Here is a 19,978-nt window from a genome sequence, read left to right as displayed (position 1 = left end):
TAGGTCTTAACAGCATGAAAAGGAGGGTATTGCAGTGATATTCATCAGGGGTCCAGAAAGAGAAGGAGGACTGGAAGCGGAGACGGAGAGTGGGCAGAGAAAGGGGGGGGTGGGGGCATCAAAACTGAGCCCTGCTAACTTCACATTTTGTTTTGGTCTTGCTGGATCGTTCGACAGTTGTAAAATCAAGTGATTCTATCAACAAATTGCTCACTTTTCATTTTAGAAGAGTTAGGCAGCATATTAGTTATTCCTATCAAAACTGAAAGACCCACGTGAAGTCATTCATTGTTTGTACTTAGTTTAGGCAACTTAGTTCATTAGAATCGGGTCTATTTGACATAGCAAAACTCAGCCAGTTACATCTAACAACTGTGCACTCCCACACTGCAATAAGAACGTCAGCAGATTTATTTTCCCCATATAAAGTAGAATTTCCAATTCACACCATGTCCTCTGTGACTATTATGGACAGTATTTATTCAGCAGGAATGCTGTGCAAGTTCGGGAAAGCTGTCTCCAAGAGCAGAGCCGAGAGGTCATTCGACAAAATAAGAAACAAAACCTATACATGGTCAAAACATGAAGAGAACTGAGGTTTGTCATTCTCTCTTTTAAAGAAGAAAGTTCCGAAATCCTTAAAACACAGCGTGGTAATAGCAAATTAGACAACTCTCCCTCCTCCACCCTCAAGTTCCATATAATCAGTACGCCTCCATTCACTTAGCAAATATCAGCTTTTTTGGAGGAAGAGAAGCTGCTTGGAATTAATGAGGCAACATCAAAAAATAACTTCTATTAAAAAATTGTTCTCTTCAATGGAAAACTGCCTTTTTTTCTAATTTTCTTTTAAAATAGATTATCTTCTAAGGCTCCTATTCACTTCATCCCACCTTTAGACCACCTCTTTTTCCCTCCTTTTATTTAGTTTTCCTTTTTCACTTCTTAAACTAGGAAGCACCGTTGTGCCAGGCGAGGGAACTAACCCCATCTCACAGTAAAAACAGTTACATCCAGTGGTATCATAAACACGGTAACATTCAGGGGGTGTTGTGACACACGACCACTGACACTGTAATTCAATAACTGCAGGGTGTTTAAGGAGTTAACAGAGAAAAATGTAAGTAAGGGTCATAAAGCAAAACTGAAATTATAGACATGCAAGGTACATTTCAAAACCAAGCTGAAATGCTCTAGTTATTTCTGCTGCATAACTTAAAAAAGGCCAAATAGCTCAAGGAAGGTAAGAGAGTTACAGTCCCGGAGAGTCTTCATGATCACTTTTTCATTTACACAAATAAAAAGAAAAATTCCACGTTAACCTTCCCAGAGAAGCGATGCACCTTAAAAGCCAATCTTTTCACTTACCCTAGAGTATGCACATCATGAGCTCCTAAATCCTTTTAATTCCAGGACATCCAGAACATACATGAATTCTGAGCACATTGACTTCAAAAACAAGCCCCGACCAAATTGTTAATTACTACAGAGGTCGTAACAGAACTCTCTGAAATTCTAGGGAGAGATAGGAGTTTAAAATCCAGCTTCTAGATCCTGGTGTATACTGTGTCTATCTTTAACTTGAAAATGATTTGGTTTCACATTCCATTGAAGTCCCACTGGCAGATGCCTTTGGTAAGCTCACCAATGGCAGGCTTTCAAATGCCCTCCCTCCACCCCCTCCTTCCTCTGACCGAGCTTCCGCTGATACATCTAATGCCCATTTACTCAGCTGTCTTTTTACCTGTCTCTGCGTGGGTAAAAGGAGATGCTTTCATTGATGGCTATTACGGAAACACTTGGAAGCTTAAGGCAGCCCGAGGACTCACTGTGCTTTGCCTCCTGCCATCCCCTCCCCCTTGTTACTGCCAGAAACCAACTGACTTCCAAACTTGGCTGTCTGAAAAAGAATGTTCTCTGATTGGCATTCCTGGAAGCAGAAAGGAAGGCAGCTCAAGTTTTGTTCTGTGGCTCCCTCTGTGTGAAAAACTTCCCCAGGTACACATAATACAAACAAGTAAGTTTCCTGGATTTTTTTTTCCCTAACTTTGAGGAGAATGGAGTATTTGGGGGCATGGCAAATATTTTTGATGTCATATAGCATTTAAGTTTTAATATCCACATATAATTTTACCTACAATGGCTACGCATGCAGAAAAAACAAAACAAAACAAAACAAAACAAAACAAAGCAAAATGGCAAATGTTGTGTTAAAAGTTGAATTTCCTTATTAGTAAATGGGTTGGGACCCTTCAGCAGAAGAAGCAGTCACGCTTCCTGCTTGACAATATTCTGGAACGCAGCTGTTCACTCTGTGGCTTTTCCATGAGAGAAAACCTTCCTCATAAGAACTGTGGAAAAACTGATTTCAATTATCCTATATTTTATATCACAAACAGCAGGAGAAGAGAGTGCCAAAGACTCTCCCCATTGAGTCTTCTTTTCTAGGACTGTCTTGCAAACTTTGGTGAAGACTGGTGAGGACTATATGCACACACACACACACACACACACACACGAACAAAAAAAAACTGAGTGACTGGAAATGAGACAAAGATATGTTTCCTCAAATACAATCAGATAAGGATTAATAATGGACAGTCCCTTCAAAGAACTACTAATAAACTTGTGTTTAATACTTATTTACTGGTCACCGGGGCCAAAAGATTTGCTGCTGCTGCTGCTGCTGCTGCTGCTGGAAATAACTTACCTCTCATGTTCAAAACAGTGAATTTATTGTATGCCATTTTATGGACGAGACAGCTTCTTGAAAGCTCTGATAAAGGATTTATAATTTCAGCAATCAGACAAACCACAACCTATGCATTTTGCCTTTCCAAATCTCATCTGGCTGTGGCTGCTAAGTCCAGGCAAGTGGCAGCTGGCTGGACTCACGGGTAGTGGTGTGGTTACAGCTGCTCCTTGTAACTTGTACAGACATCTCAAAAATATTCAACGGCAAAGGGTTGCGTCCAAAAAGAAAGCTTTCACTTTGTTTGTGGTTGGTCTCTGATCTCGGTGGTCTGGTACCATATCTGAACAAGACCATGTTAGGGAACCATGAGTGAAATCTGATTAAATGGCATCACGTCACCAGTTTACTCTGGTGATTGTTTATTCCCATATAGGTGGGTGTCCTACCAGCTTGTTCACTCCTTAACCTGTTACTAGATGTTCTTAAAAAAAAAAAAAAACTGTAAGAGGGGCACCTGGGTGGCTCAGTCGTTTAAGTGTCTGACTTTGGCTCAGGTCATGATTTTGCAGTCTTTGAGTTTGAGCCCTGAGTCAGGCTCTGTGCTGACAGCTCAGAGCCTGGAGCCTGCTTCGGATTCTGTGTCTCCCTCACTCTCTGCCCTCCTCTGCTCACACTCTGTCTCTGTCTCAAAAATAAATAGATAAACTTTAAAAAGAATTTATTAAAAAAAACTATAAGATGTTGGGAGAGGAGGAAGAAACTTTCCTTATTTTTATTCCCAAAGTTGATTGTCTTAGGGAAATGTCAAGCTATGTGCAAGGCTGATAGGCGCATTCAGAAATAAATAGGAAAGAATAATCACTCACCCAGAGAGCACATGTCCCATTCCTGTGTGTCTTCTTCCCTCTATCAAAAACACTCATCCTCAAGGCTAATGGATGGTGTCAAAACACATGTGAACTAGGATGAGAGGACAGGGTTGGAGGCAGGCCGTCTGGTTCACATTCAGCCACACGACTCACTTCTGTATCTCTGACAACGTTAGCATGTAACTGACGCTCAAGAAATGGTTTTTGAAACTGAAGAACTAACTGCTTTTGTGAAAGTATATGTTCTAACTTACAGAAAATGATTACATGTTGGCTCACTGCAGATATAGTTATATATTTTGCATTTATCTTAATGGTCTGGGGAAAAATATCTCTTTTCAAGCCATTAACCAAAAGATTTTATGAAAGCTATATTAGGTACTGAGTACCTTTACTGAAGAAAAAAAAATCATAAATGTTGTATCTGTGTGATTAGTTCTCAAAACCAACATGGCAAATATTGCTAAGATCATTTCTGTTGAGCTTACTGGCTTCTAAGAAAAATAGAGAGAACAGGAAATGTTAGGTCCTTCAAATATTTCATGCTAGCTAGTGAACTGGAATAGTTTTCTTTATTGAATCACTATTGGCTATTCCTTACAGTGCAACATTTATCAACCAGGTATCTTCTTGGGTTCCCAACTTTATCTCCCCTTATATTTTCACCTATGCCAATCATGGAAATTTTATTTAAAAAAATTTTTTTTCATGTTTTTATTTAGTTTTCAGAGAGACAGAGAGCAAGTGGGGGAGGGGAAGAGAGAGGAGGAAACACAGAATCTGAAGCAGGCTCCAGGCTCCGAGCTGTCAGCACAGAGCCTGATGTGGGACTCGAACTCGTGAACCATGAGATCATTGCCTGAGTGAGCTGAAGTCAGGCTCCCCAAATCATGGAAATTTTAGAACAGCTTTTGCGTTAGTCCAACTCCAAGGTCGAGTGAACACAATGGGAATTTTTTTTCTTCTTTTTTTCCACCTAACCTTCACAAGGCAATTGATAAGATTTATAATTGCTAGAATTTAGTCTTTATCATGAGTAAATGTTATTTTTCTCTGTCATAAGCACTAACATGAGAGTTAGGATTTGATCAGAAAAACAGCTTCCAGGGCTGGCTTCCAAAGAAAACTGGGCATGTAACAGGCAAATCAAATACCCTTGATTTATCATGAACAAGCAGTTAATCTCTGCTCCATTCTCCAGAAATAGACATATCAGCACAGTTCTGTGGATGGCGAATGCTGGTAGCAGGCTCTTTGCAGGGGTGAGTAAGCTGTTCAAACTCAGATCTCAGTTGATCGGTAAGGCATCCAGGCATACAAAGAATCAGATTAATGGAAAGCAAATGGTCCCCATTATTTTTTCCTTGCTGGTATCCTCAAAAGACTAGCATAAGTAATATTCTCAGGATAATGGTTTTGCAGATGATTTTTTGGTATTTTGCATGTAATTTATTTTTTTAATATATACTACTTGCAATACATTATATTTGTGTTCTCCCAAAACCCACATATTGAAACACAATCTGCAATGTGACGGCATTAGGAATTGGAGCCTTTGGAAGTTGAATAGGTCATGAGGGTGCTGCCCTCATTAATGGGATTAGTGCCCTCCAGAGAGACCTCCAGAGAGCTTCTTTGTCCCTTATACCATGTGAGAACACAGCAAAAAGATGGCCGTCTGTGAAGCAGGAAGCAGGCCCTCACCAGACACTGAATTTTTGAACGTCTTGATTTTGGACTTCCAGCTTTCAGACTGTAAGAAATAAATTCCTGTTGTTTATTAGCCATCTAGTGAATGGTATATTGTTATGGCAGCCTGAATGGACTAAGACACTATACAAAAATGAGGGGTTTTTTTTGGGAGGGTGAGTGGTGAGTATTTTTTTCCTAAGGAAAAATTAATAAATCCAAGCTGCAGTTGTTTGAAAGTAATTACAATAGACACTCCCCCAAGAAAAATTAGAAAACTATACATTAAAAAACCCACTAAAAAATAGAGGCTCTAACAACAGATATGGAAGACATTCAAAACAGCAGCATGTTATGTATAATCTTATTAAATTCCAACCAATTTAAAAATTGGATGAAATGGGCACTCATTTTGAATGTCTAGGGGGTGAAAATAGCCCTAATTATGGAAAGGGCCATACGTTAAATACACTAATTATAACATCATATTTGGTAGAATAACTGGGAACAATGATACTTTTGATGACAACAGAAAGACATGGGCTAATGCTTAGGTTAAAAATCAAAGCATATAGATGTACATGCACCATGATTTTTCACTATGTTGGAACTTCTGTGGGCATTAGGAGGAAAGGCAAAAGCTAGCGGGAATCCTATCAAAATGATTTATGAGTACACACACTCATACCCAAAAAATATTCAAACAAGAACGGTTGCAGACCTTCCTCATTCTCCTTCTGGTCTTTGAAAAGGCATCTCTATTTCTCTTCTCTGGGTCTGTCAGATGGTAGGTGGATTGTTGGCAGGGGATTGGGAGGGGCATGAGGAGGCTCTCCAATGTGGAAAGAGGGCAGAAGCCAAAGGGGGCTTATGTTAATTGTCAGAAGGTCATGGAGGGAAAATACCCAAGAACAGGAGTGACTTAAAGGAACCAGTGAGAACGAAGGAAGAGAACAGGGAACAGAATGTGGCAGGAGGAAGCAGGCGCCAGGGTGCAAGCCAGACTAGGGAGAAGAATCTTTGATGAAGTAGACTTGGAGGAGAGCAAAGTTTAGAGGGGAAATTTAAGATGTCTGGCCCTAGGATATCTGGCTGCGTAGTTTGTTATCTCTTCTCATGAAACACTTAAGATAGGCCTTTACTTTTCAAGATCTGGTAGTGTCACCTTTCTGTGTCTTTTGGATACCGCACGATATTGACATCGATCTTAAACGAATAGATACATTTGGTTACAGACACATTTTTGAAAAGTCAATGCTAATTGCTTTGTCTTGTTATTGTGGTTGCTAAAATTGGTTTTCTTTGGTATGGCTAGGAAATCATCTACACCCTTGTCTAAATAAACTCTCTTGATCACTTTCCTCCACTTGTATTCTGTTTCCTGTATCTCTGTTCCCAAGATGGGTATCTATTACAGTCTCCTGGGATGAGCTGTATATGTAAAATGACCAACCATTCCAATTTGACTGGAACTGAGGGTTTTCCCAGTATGCAGGATTTTGAGTCCTAAAACCTGGAATGTCCTAGACAAACCAGAATGAGTAGATCATTCTCCATATGTAATCCAGCACTGTTTATGTTATATGTATGCTTTTGATAAAAATTAGTCTTTTTTTTTTTTAATTTTGAGGTATTTGGCCCAAGTAGAAAGACATTCCAAAAAAAAAAAAAAAGATTTCTTTTGCCTTTACCCCTGGCAGCCATGCAGCATGGGACAGGTCAAACTCCAATCTTTACACTGAGAATAATAGTATATATTTCAGAGATGTTGTCAACCTCAAATGAGATACGCATGTAAAACATGTAGAATATGTAAAAGATATAAAATGAATAAATCTACATTTTAGATTTTATTTTATATAAAATTATATGTAGTTATTTTTCACCGAACCTTTTAGTTATGTTAGGTTGAGAAATAATAGAAGTCCACAGATGAGTCCACTTCCTACTGCGTATGTGGGGCAGGGAGAGATAGATATTGGTGGACTGAGGGAAGAGCTTTCTCAGTAGCATCTGTTTCAACATATGATTTTTCCCTAGATTAAACTCACCAAGATAAGGATGTTTTGTTTTTGAGAGGCTCTATAGCCAAGGAAACAATCAGTACTCCGTGTTGACAAAAGATACAGGTAATCGTCTGCGTTAAAAATAAATATTTATTCTGTATCTTTTCCTTCAACCTGGGGTAGGAGCATTTTTCTATGGTGGGACCAAAATCAACCCAAATTAGAATGAAATCATTAACATATACATCCCTAGACAAAACTAGAATCCCAAAGTCATCCTTGGGATAGAAAGCCACCCCCTGCTGTACCATTCATTTGAACGCTGGGGGCACATGCCATACTTGATGCCTCTTTTTTTTTTAATTTTTTTTTTAACATTTATTTATTTTTGAGACAGAAAGAGACAGAGCATGAGCAGGGGAGGGTCAGAGAGAGAGGGAGACACAGAATCTGAAACAGGCTCCAGGCTCTGAGCTGTCAGCACAGAGCCCGACGCGGGGATCGAACTCACGGACTGCGAGATCATGACCTGAGCCAAAGTCGGACGCCCAACCGACTGAGCCACCCAGGCGCCCCACTTGATGCCTCTTAAGAAGTGAGAGTACAGTTTGGTTTGGGAGTGAAACTAGCATTACTTAATGTCATCGTTTGAAATCTGTGCAAATTTTCATAATGGTAAATCCAATCCATATTTGAAACCCAAACAAACCGGTTCTACTCCAAGCTTCTTGAGTTAGAAATGGGACAATATGTTTTGTGGGGTAAAAGAAAATAACATGTAAAAGCCACACTGGATCAAGTCTGATATTTATCATATTCAGCTTATTCTATTGGGAGCAGTTTTTCTCCAGATACGCACAGGGCTAATCAGTGCTTTCCAAACTTCTTTGGTGGTGGTGGTGTTTTCTATAGAACCCTTTGTTCAAAGAAGTTAGTTCACTGGAACTTAACAATGACAAGGCATGGCTCCTTTCGCAGAAACTCATGTGGGAGGCCTACCGAGCTCCCTCTTCTATAAGGCAGTCTCTGTGGAAACTTCCAGAAACCTGGGAAGCATAGCATGAAAGTCACTGAGCTCCGGTACTCGCTGCATTCAGTTTTTTAAAAATGTAACTTTCATATATTTAAAAAAAATCATGCACATATTTTTAAAAGCCATGCAGAATGTAGAGCTTTAAAGAATGTCCTAACCCAACCCTACCCCTCCTCATCCTTAAATCCCAGAGGCAACTGCTTTCAACTCTTAACTATTAATTATGACACTCACTCCATCTTCCTAAATGATACTCTTATATGCCTCTTCTTTTTTATTTTCCCAGTGTAACTATTATCTATTGGTCTCTTACTAAATCCTTATCTTTAGTTCTTATGGACACTATCTCCCGCAAGTATGCTCTCAGTATCTCCTTCTCTCTCTCATCTACACGCAGACACACACACACACACACACACACACACACACACACACACACACACTTTCCTTCCCTTAATCCTCCCAGTTTAGATACACAACAATTTTAGGTGAAGCACTCATCAGTGTTTATGTTATCTTGGCTATGCATATATTGTTCACATGTAAACCACACGGGATTTATGACTCTATTTCTTTTCTTTTGCACAATTGTGTTTTTTTCCTCTGACACTAGTATCGTGTCACATTTTTGCTTGCTCAACTTCTATTTGCCCACCATTACATTTTTTCAGACTCATTAGAGATGTAGCGTTCCTCTTCAAATAGACAATCATGTCAGCTATTTTTTCAGCACGCCCCACCCCCGCAACCTCGGGGTCCTTGGGGTGTCAATAGTGTTACTGAGCTGTCATCCTGGGACTGTGCTTTGTGGCTTTCTGAGAAAGATACTTAGAACAAACCAACTTTTGGAGAACTTGAACGCTTGAAAATATAGTTGTCCTTGTTTTGGACTTGCTAACTTGACTAGATAATTCATTGTTTAGAAATTCTTATCCCTCAGAAATTTCAAGTAATGTCTTCACTGTCTTTAGTTTCTAGTGTTGTTTTTGAGAGGTCATTCTGTTCCTGCTCCACTTACTATTTCTTCTTTATCCCCGGTGTTAGAATATCTCATGACAGTACACTCTGGTGTGGATCCCCCTTTTCTCCCTACAGATTGTTTGCAGCTCAAGGGACTTTTGCTCATATATTCCAATTCTGGGCAAATTTTATTATATATTTTAAACAATTTCTGAGCTCTATTTCCCCTGTTATATTATTTATTACTATTAATTATTATTATTATTATTATTATTATTATTATTTTTAAAGTAGGCTTCATGCCTAATGCAGAGCCCAATGTAGGGCTTGAACTCACAACCCTGAGATCAAGAGTCAGACGCTTAACCAACTGAGCCACGGGGCGCCCCGCTCTGTTATTTTACTCTGAAAGTAAACTCCTTTTAGTGGGATGTCGGACCCCTTAAGTGAAGCCTCTAATTTTTTATCTTTTCTCTCCCAATCATCTTTCTGTCACTTCCTCTCTGGAGTAATTCCTCACCTCTCTTCTGTTGGAAGAGTTTAATTCTTAGTTTAATTTCTAAGATTTCTATTTTCTCTAATCGTTCCTTTTTAAAAGTACCATGTTTTGTTTCATGGAAATAATTTCTTTTCTAATCTCTATGAGAAGGTAACATTTTTTAAAGTTTTCATCTCTTCCCTTCAGTCATTGTTTCCTTCAATTTCTTGTTTGTTTGCTTTGGTCTCTTTTACAGAGACTTTCTGCCATATCTGGTATTCCTTACTTATCTGCTTTCGCAGTATATCATGGTTGTTAGGGTGTTACTGTAAGGTGATTAGAACTGAACCTTCACTGAAATACCCTCAAGGGTAACTAGGTTTCTCCCCACCAGGGTAGTCAGATCTTCCAGAGAAGCCCACCTCCAATGTGCTATCTAGGCGGGACAAGCTCTGTTGCCAGTGTCCTGGAGCAAAGCTAGGTAAGAAGGTTTGAAAGAGAGGTGAGTTTATTACTATTGACCATGCGGATTTCCACTTAATCTAACAGATTTGAGTATTACACCTGATGCCCACCTGCCACTGTTTCCAAGCCTGCTGGGTTTATAGCCTCTCTGGTTAAGTCACTCCAGAGAATAACGCAAGCGACCTCCTGTCTCCTGCAGGGTGAGGGGCAGGCAGTTGCCAAGCTGCACAGGTTGCAGACAGGATTTGGGAGTCCAACTGTTAAGAATCTCAACCACTTCCTGTTTTCAGCTCCACATCTCACCCCTAGCTTCAGCGATCCCCTTTGCCTTCACTCCTCATGCTTTTCCGGGCTTCTCTAGGGACTCTCCATTTGCATCCTGTTGGCATTTCTGCAGGTACCTGGGTTTCCACGTCTCTGCTCGGCTAAATCAAGCACCACTTAATCAATTCCCTTTCCATTTTCCCCCCAAAAAAATAGGTCAGCAGCTCTCTGCTGTTCTATGCTCTCCCATTTTCTTGATTCCAGTTAGTGTTTTGTGTTTACTGCCAGTATAGGGTAGCTTTGGGAGGGAGAGGGTGGAATTCGTATGTGTTCCACCCAGCATTTCAACACTAATTATGTCTTTACTGCTTTAAAAAGGGATCAAATTCTCCAACCTCTCCAAAATGATCGTAACAAATTTTCATTTGTGTGTGTATGTGGGGGTGGGGGGGGGGTAGGGAACATTGCTAAATGAAAGCTAAATTCCAGCAAAGTATACAAGTATCTAGATCAGATCCACTGAAGTGTAACATGTAATTGAAATCAAGTTATCTCTTTCATAGGGTCTAAACTAGGGTGTAGTCCATTACATTAATACTTTCATTATATATCTGTGAAATTAAATACAGGAACATACATAATCATAAACAATTCCTCCATATGCAAAATCTATGTATCCTAAAAAGTGAAAATGCATTTCTTTTGTAACTGAAGTTCTGCCTAAACTATCCATTAAACCATAACTCAGCCAAGACAAGAAAATTGTCTTAAAATGATCTCAGCAGTCGTTGTGTGTTTGCTTTTGGTTGGAAGGCAATGTAAAATCTGACAGTGATGTCATTTCCCTGTTAAGATGTCACAGTTATTCTTATATGGGCCTAATTTGGGTATTTTGTTACTTGAGGCCAGCTTTGTCTTGAGTCATTTTATGTACTTGTTCTGCTTATACTATGTCCACTAGAGACATCGGCTTTGTAGAAGACATATTTTACCCTATTGCTTCCAGAGTATCCCATCAATATTGAAGCTGCCTTCTATTCTTGGAGAGGAGATGCACACATTCTATTATTTCTACAGCTAAAAGAGTTGGCTCTGGGAAAAGAGTCAAAGGTCGTCCTTAGCATCCTTTAATTTCCTTCCACATTTGCCCTCTCTCTATGAAGTTTTCCCACCTATGTCCAAAATACTGTGTTATCATCAGTACTGCCTTTAGATTTAGCCAAGAGATGGGGGAAGGCCCTGCCCTGGGCCTCACACGTCAGAGCTCCTTGCTGCTCAGGTCCTCCTCTGTCTGTGTCTTTCCCCACAGATCTATGAGTTAGAAGCAGAATGAGTGATCCCCCTCTACAGCATGGTTTGGGCCCTGGAGTTCTCTGCCACAAGGCCCTGAGACTGCTTCCATGTCTGCCTTCCCAAGGTGGAACAGTCTCTGGTATGCACACCTCGAAGACTAGGAGTGGATGTAGGATAATTCTTTTGGGTAGGGAGGCGGAGGCAGTGAGTCTGAAATAACCCACTACAGAGCTGAAGACCCACAGAAACCTGGATAGATTGATATCAAAAATGGGATTAACCATTCCTTGGAGAGAGAAGAATTCTATAGCTTTTATCACTCCCAGGGCCACAGTGAGAAAAGGAGCCCCCTCAGCACATGGGGGAAGCTGGGGATAGTGTGAACAACCATCCCAACTGTTAACAAACTTTTAACCACTGCAAGTGGGCCAGTATCATAGATTTGAATTTGGAGGCAACCCAACCGTAGACAGAATCTGTACTTGCCTGCCAACTCTTTCCTGCGGGCTTTCACTGACTGTTTGGGGGTAGCTGAGACAGGCCAGGACAAGGCGGGAGAGCTGACAACAATCTCCCGAAGGTGCAAAAGATCTTCATTCCATTCACTGCAGCAGCTCTGCAATGGCTGGAGGTCAGGGCAACATGGTGGAGAGAGATGTTTTTAGGCCTGGACACCTGGGGACTGGAGTGTGAAAGAGGGACAGAGATTTCCTGTGGTTCATATATGTTGGCTGTTAGGCTAGGCATGAAGACATCTCGATGGCATTGCCAAGTTCAGTCTAGCTCTAAGGAAAGTTCTATTTCCTCCCTCAATACGTCTAAAGTCAAGGGTGAGTGGCACCTGGGTGGCTCAGTTTGCTGAGTGCCCAACTCTTGATTTCGGCTCAAGACATGATCCTAGGGTCATGGGATCAAGCCCTGCATTGGGCTCCATGCTGAGTGTGGAGCCTGCTTAAGATTCTGTCTCTTTCTCCTCTGCCCCTCTCCCTGGCTCCCGCTCTCTCACTCTAAAAAATAATAAATAAATAAATAAATAAATAAATAAATAAATAAATAAATAAAGTCAATGGTGAGCTGAATTTAACTAGAGCAGTAGCAAAGCTGGGATCAGATCTAGAACATATTAGATTATTTCAATCCCCTTTTCCACCTCCTTCTCCACACATTAACAGTCTGACTGAGGAAGAAGTGGGCCCTTTTCTCTGAATGTTTATTGTTTACTACTATGTAAACCATGAAGGCTGATACACAATAAAAAATTATAGAACATGTGAAGAGGCAGAAAATGTGCCCACCCCTCCCAGAAAAAATAAAAAAGCAGGGGCGCCTGGGTGGCTTGGTCCGTTAAGCATCCAACTTCGGGTCAGGTCATAATCTCACGGTCTGTGAGTTCGAGCCCCGCGTCAGGCTCTGTGCTGACAGCTCAGAGCCTGGAGCCTGTTTCAGATTCTGTGTCTCCCTCTCTCTCTGCCCCTCCCCTGTTCATGCTCTGTCTCTCTCTGTCTCAAAAATAAATAAACGTTAAAAAATTTTTTAAAAAAAGCAAACAGAAGCAGACCTACAGATGGTACAGATGTTGAGCTTAGCAGACAAAGATTAAAAAGAAAGCTATGCTAAATATGTTGAAAATATGTCATGGAAAACGCAGGGAGCATGTAACAGTTGGGGAATTTCAGTAGAGATATAGGCACAATCAGAAAGACCCCAATGAAAATGACAAAAATGAAAATTATGGTACCACAAATACAGGATTCATCCAGTGGGCTGAACAGCAGACTGAACCAAGCAGAAGAAAGTATCAGTAAAATTTAAGCTAGGTCAATAAAATCATCCAAATTGAAGCACAAGAGAAAAAAAGAGTGAAGAAAATAGAACAGATAATCTGTGATTGTAACACAATATCAATGGTCTAACATGTGTAATTGGAGCCCCAGAAGGCTATGAAAGAGAGAACGGGGCAGAAGAAATATTTGAAGAGGTGAGTATTTTCCAGAATCAAAGGATTTCAATCCATGTGTGAGAAAAGCTAACTGAAACTCAAATAGGAAAAATGTAACAACAAAGAAAGAAACAAACAAAACAACCAATCATAACAACAATATAGTGAGGCATTTTATAACTAAACTGCTTAAAAACAAAGATAAAGAGTAAAACTTGAAAGCAGCCAAAGAAAAAAGACATATACAGCGAATGACTGTATTTTGATAGAATAGTTTTGAGAATGTCTGACTTTTCATCTAAAACACTGGATTGCCATAAGACAATGTAGTTATCTGCAAAGTGCTGAAGGAAAGTGCCTGTTAGCATGGCCTTCACTATTCGGTAAAAATATCTTTCAATGTGAGAGTGAAATAAGACAGGCAAAAGTTGAGAGAATTCATTTGCAGCAGATATGCACTAAAAGAGATGAGAAAGGAGCTTTTTCAAGGTGAAGGGAAATTATTTCTGATGAAAGCCTGGATCCACACACAGGAATGAAAAGCAGTAGAATGGATAAGTGGATAAACATTTGGATACGTATTAAAGACTTTTTAAATACTTTATCTATCTATCTATCTATCTACATACAAAAGTTAATGACTATTTAAAAAATTTTTTTTCTTAATGTTTTTATTTATTTTTGAGACAGAGAGAGACAGAGCATGAGCAGGGAAGGGGCAGAGAGAGAGGGAGACACAGAATCAGAAGCAGGCTCTAGGCTCTGAGCCATCAGCACAGAGCCCGATGTGGGGCTTGAACTCACAGACTGTGAGATCATGACCTGAGCCGGTTTGACACTCAACTGACTGAACCACCCAGGGGCCCCAGTTAATGACTATTTAAAGCAAAAATAATGCAGTAAAACCTTGGTTTGGAAGCATAATTCATTCCAGAAACATGCTTGTAATCCAAAGTGTTTGTGTATCAAACCGCACTTCAAGAACCATTGGCTCACTTGTGATCATGTGACATTCGGCATCATATACTACTCGTACTGCAAGACACCACTTGTTTATCAAGTTAAAATTTATTAGAAATGTTTGCTCGTCTTGTGGAACACTCGCAGAACAAGTTACTCACAATCCAAGGTTTTACTGTAATTTATTTACCTATGAGTACTTATTCATTTGCCTGTGAGTGAATAAAATACAAGACAAAAAGGAAACAAAGAAGAGCAAGTGAATACATGGAATGACAATTTTCTAAGTTTCTTTTTTTTTTTTTTAATTTTTTTTTTCAACGTTTATTTATTTTTGGGACAGAGAGAGACAGAGCATGAACGGGGGAGGGGCAGAGAGAGAGGGAGACACAGAATCGGAAACAGGCTCCAGGCTCTGAGCCATCAGCCCAGAGCCCGATGCGGGGCTCGAACTCACGGAGCGCGAGATCGTGACCTGGCTGAAGTCGGATGCTTAACCGGCTGCGCCACCCAGGCGCCCCACGATTTTCTAAGTTTCTTAAGATTGTTCTTTTGGTAATGTTTTTTTGAAGGAGACAATGATAAGTTAAATGTGCATATTGTGTGATCTCAAGATACAATCACTGGGATGAAAAATCCTTCCACTAAGGTACTGTGAAAACAAGCAATAGAGGGGATAAAAGGGAATACTAAGATATTTAATTAACTCAGAAGGCAAAAAATAAGGAACACAAGAACAAGAAACAGATGAACTAAACTGAAAACAAATAACAAGATGGAAGACTTAACCTAACATTACGTTAAATGTAATATAATAACTACTCGATTATCAAACTTAATAAAAAAGCACTACCAAACTACATGTTTTCTAAAAGAAATATGCTTTAAACACACACACAAAAAAAACGATTTATTGAAAGTAAGTGTACAAAAAGATAAGCCATAATAATGGTTTAGGCATTATTATTTCCACTAACAGATTAAGAAACTAAGTATCAGATTAAATTACTCAGATTATTGGGGTTAATAAATAAGGGTCCCTAAATCTGATCTTAATACCTGCCTGATTGTGAAGCCCTAAATTTTTCCCTTGTACTGAGAAATTAAGAGGTTTCCTTTCCAACACAGATTGACCACCTAGAAGTATTTCCTTGGATTTTGAAGACTTGGGCCTGTTGTATTGCAAGGCAAATACTATAGGTATGGAAGTTAGATGGCAGAGAGGAGGAATCTCCTTTTCCTTGTCACCTAATAATGGGCGAGCCTGTACCAGGTTAGACCCTGAAAACATCTAGAAGAAGGAAAGGGAACCTGATGGGAGGGAGAGCTGGGGTGACAGAATGTAGTTATTTCATAATCTCACTTGAGGCTGTAAGACCACGGGGTGCCAGAGCACACTCTAGACCCACATTCCATGCCTGCCAAGTCCGGCACTGAGTTAACTTAATCTCTCTACACCCGGTTTTCATCTGCAAAAAGATGATAATAATATTTCTCTCATAAAATAGCTCTTGTGAGCACTGAATGAGTTATATGTAAAACACTTGGAAAAGTGGCCTAGCACATAGCAAATGCAATTAGAGCTCCTTTAATCATCATCATCATCATCATCACCATCCTTGACAGTAAATATGTGAATCAGAATATTCTCATTTTATACTCATCTTTTACAACAGTGGAAGGTCTGGGGGAAGGTAAGAAAAACAGTAGATTTGAATCACCTAGAGAGTTGTTTTTTTTGTTTTTTGTTTTTATTTTTTTTTAATGTTTGTTTATTTTTGAGACAGAGAGAGACAGAGCATGAATGGGGGAGGGGCAGAGAGAGAGGGAGACACAGGATCGGAAGCAGGCTCCAGGCTCTGAGCCATCAGCCCAGAGCCCGACACAGGGCTCGAACTCACGAACCGTGAGATCGTGACCTGAGCCGAAGTCGGATGCTCAACCGACTGAGCCACCCAGGCGCCCCTAGGGAGTTTTTATAGTAACAAGGTCCAGGCCAAAGTGGACCAGTTTTATCAGTCTAATCAATCTCTGGGGTGGGTTCTGATCATGTATTTGCTTCAAAAGTCTTCCTAGATTTTCATGTGCAGCCAGGGTGGAAAACTCCTGCTCTATATTATCTATTTTTGGTTTTTCTCCTCTAATCTTTCTTATTGGGATTGATATTAAATTTATCAGGTTAGTCTTTTATATGCATACCTGACTGAATTTTCACATGTCTTCAGGAGTTTGCACAAATGCACTTCATTTCACATGAAGTTAGCGATCATGGACATTAGCTGCAAGCTTTCATAATAAAAAGAAAAATGAGTTGGGTGTATCCAAAATTAATAGAAGAAAATCTGATATTAAACTCAACAATTGCTTCGTGACATCTACCATGGCCTGATTCATTTGTGGGGTGTGTGTGTGTGTGTGTGTGTGTGTGTGTGTGTGTGGCCCAGCACTACCTAACTATTTTTGGAATGAGGTAGGATGTATAAAGCATCAGCTGTGTTATAAAACCCACAAAGGCAGAGCGGCACTGAGCAGGAACCTTTGTGGAAAGTCAGAGCCTCGGCATGGTGTAATCCTTTTATTAATTCAAAGTAACAATGGGATAAAACTCTTGCTAACATCAAAGTGGACACCTATTAAGAGCATCTCGAATTACCTGGCAAATGTGTAACCATTCAGGCTCCCTTATCTGAATTGGGGGCAGACCATTTATAAACTGATTGAGTCAAGTCTCCTTCTGGATGAAAGCACTTTTGAGCCCACAGTGTGAAGGTTGGCAAAACAAAGGAGAATCTATGGTGTTTGTGGTAGTGGTTTTCAACCGTGGCGGTGCTTTAGAAACATAGTGGGATTTTATATAAAATACAGGTGCTGGGGCCTCTTACCTAGAGATCCTCGTATAACAGATCTTAAGTGGGGCATAAATTTGGGTGCTTCTACTGTGCAGTTAGGATTGAGAACCACTGGTGTGGTGGAAAGAACATAAACTTTGCAGACAGTCACAGGCTTGAAATGTTGCTGTTCTGTTCACTTGATATGGCGTATTGGGGAACTCAGTTAAACTATATAAACCTCAATTTCCTCATCTGGAAAAAGAACATAACATAGTATCCTTGCGGGGCTGTTATGAAGACAAGGGGCAATCCACGTAAAGTACTTAGCACCGTGCCTGGTACTTGGTAAATACTCGAAGAGTGGTTTTTTAAAAAAGTTTTTATTTATTTATTTTGAGAGAGATAGGGAGGGGCAGAGAGAGAGGGAGAGAGAGAGAAGCCCAGGAGCCTCTGCACTGAGAGCACAGAACCCGATGTGGGGCTCGATCCCACAAGCTGTGAGATTATGACGTGAGCCAAAATCAAGTCAGACGCTTATCCAACTGAGCTACCAGCGCCTCTCAAAGAGGGTTCTGAAACATACCATCCCTTTCTCTTTAGTACTCCTCTCTTGTCTATAGGTGTCCTTTACTCTTCCTCTGGAGGCTGCTCAAAGCCTCTTTCCTGGTGTCCCCATATGGCCTTGCCCTCCACAGAGATGCTCGCTATTCTTAACCTTCCTGAACTTCCTCCCTACTTTAACTGTATCTGGTACAGGGATTCCCAACCACGAGGATCACCTGCAGGACTTTAAAAATTGCTGACGTCTGATTCCTGCCACCAGCATTTTTTGACCTGTAACCACAGTTGCTAGTATAATTTCTCCACATGTACAGCAATGCAAATCTGTGCAAATTTCTTGAAAAACTTTTTTTTCAATATTGGAATAAAATCAAAGTAATCAGGGATAAGGAAACATACACAGTAAGCACTTGGTAAGTAACTTATCCATTTATTCCTTCCAGGAAACCATTTATTGGGCTCTTAACTTGTGCTAGGTGTTGTTATAAAAAAGTATTTTAAGACTGTCTCTGTTTTCAATAAGTATGCAATGTAGTAAAACTGAAAGACATTCGTCGACTTTTTATCGAGTGCTTAGGATATAGCTAGTGATATCTGAGGTGCTGAAGATACAGAAGTGAAAAAGAAATCCATATCCTCAGGGACTAGATTCTAGTGGGGGAAATCAAACAGATGTGGTCTGGGAATTTAGTTTGGGGTTGCAAACACCTGAGGATGCACATGGGGAAGGCTTTCTGAGGAGATGGGAGAACTGATTCTTGAAGAACATGGAGTTAGGCAGGCAGCAAAGGTAACATATGTGTGATGGTTAACTTTATTTGTCAACTTGACTAGGCCATGGGTGTGCAGATATTTAGCCAAATTTCATTTTAGATGTTTCTACGAGCGTGCTTTTTGTGAACAAGACTTACATTTAAATTGGTGGACTTTGAATACAGCAGATTGTCCTTGAGAATGTGGGTGAACCTCAGTCAATCAGTTGAAGGCCTTTATGGAATAAAGACTGACTTTCTATGAACAGTAGGTAACCTTTGGACTTGAACTTTAATATCAGTTCTTCCCGAGTCTCCAGCCTGCAAGCCTACCCCGGATTTGCCAGCATCTAACCCTGTGAGCTGATTCCTTAAAAACAAAAAATTCTATATATACATATACACATGCTATACTGGTTCCGTGTCTCTGCAGAACCCTGACAAATAAGGTATGCACTTGAGACAGATGAAACTTTTCCTCTTCTGCTCAAGACTGAAGTCCCACCCTTGACTTCTCACTGTTTCATTAAAAAATAGATGCATGATTTAACTTCTCTTTCCAGTTGCCTAAAAGATTCCCCTTTTCTTTATTGGGTCACTCCTTTCCGTTTTCAAAGGACAAGTATTCCATTTCCTTCCTACGGCTAATCTTTCACTTGTGCTCCAGCTCCTTCACGAGCATTCTATGGGAGTGCAGTCCAATGATCATCTCCTCTCTCACAGATGCAGCTTCTTCTCTGCTTTCTCTTGAGTTGTTCTCGCACCTTCACAAACTAACACACGTCTACACACATGAAGGTGTGTGTGTGAACGTTCACGTAGTGGCATAACCTCCCAGCAGGCTAGATCCGATGAGGTTAAGAGCCTGCCAAGCTATTTCCCAAGAAGGCAGTGCATCATACGTTGCTTTTCATGGCTGGAATTAATATTCAGGGTCAAAGTTTTGTAGTGGAGGGGACGTGGACTCAGAATAGTAACAGGAGTTTTCTCAGGCCTGTCAGGAGGCTTGATTGACAGTTACGGACATCTTTGAGTAATGAATCAGCATTTGATAAATGATAAAGCATTGTTTTGGAGATAAACTCTGAAAAGGAATAATAAATGGAACCCTTTATGATTATGCACGGAGCAATGTAGGGTTACAGAAAGAGGCAGGGAAAATGAAAGGACAAAAGAGAAGAGG

General features: G+C 40.2%; 1 protein-coding gene across 34 annotated transcripts in view; it reads right to left on the bottom strand.

Annotated features, from left to right (window-relative positions):
• Positions 1 to 19,978, bottom strand: part of DTNA (dystrobrevin alpha) — a 355,973-nt gene that overhangs the window by 254,837 nt on the left and 81,158 nt on the right. For 7 of the 34 annotated variants that reach the window (XM_019815157.3, XM_019815154.3, XM_019815150.3 and 4 more), the window contains exon 1: positions 1,369 to 1,634. The exons of 2 other annotated variants lie outside the window; for them this stretch is intronic. The gene's annotated coding sequence lies outside the window, so the exon portion shown is untranslated. Of the gene's footprint in view, positions 1 to 1,368; positions 1,637 to 1,744; positions 1,885 to 19,978 lie in introns of those variants that run through there. 25 more of the 34 variants (XM_011288048.4, XM_019815168.2, XM_019815165.3 and 22 more) reach the window with 14 other exon arrangements.

Source organism: Felis catus, chromosome D3, assembly GCF_018350175.1.
Source record: "Felis catus isolate Fca126 chromosome D3, F.catus_Fca126_mat1.0, whole genome shotgun sequence".
Taxonomy (NCBI): Eukaryota; Metazoa; Chordata; class Mammalia; order Carnivora; family Felidae; genus Felis; species Felis catus.
This window is presented reverse-complemented; position numbering and strand designations above follow the sequence as displayed.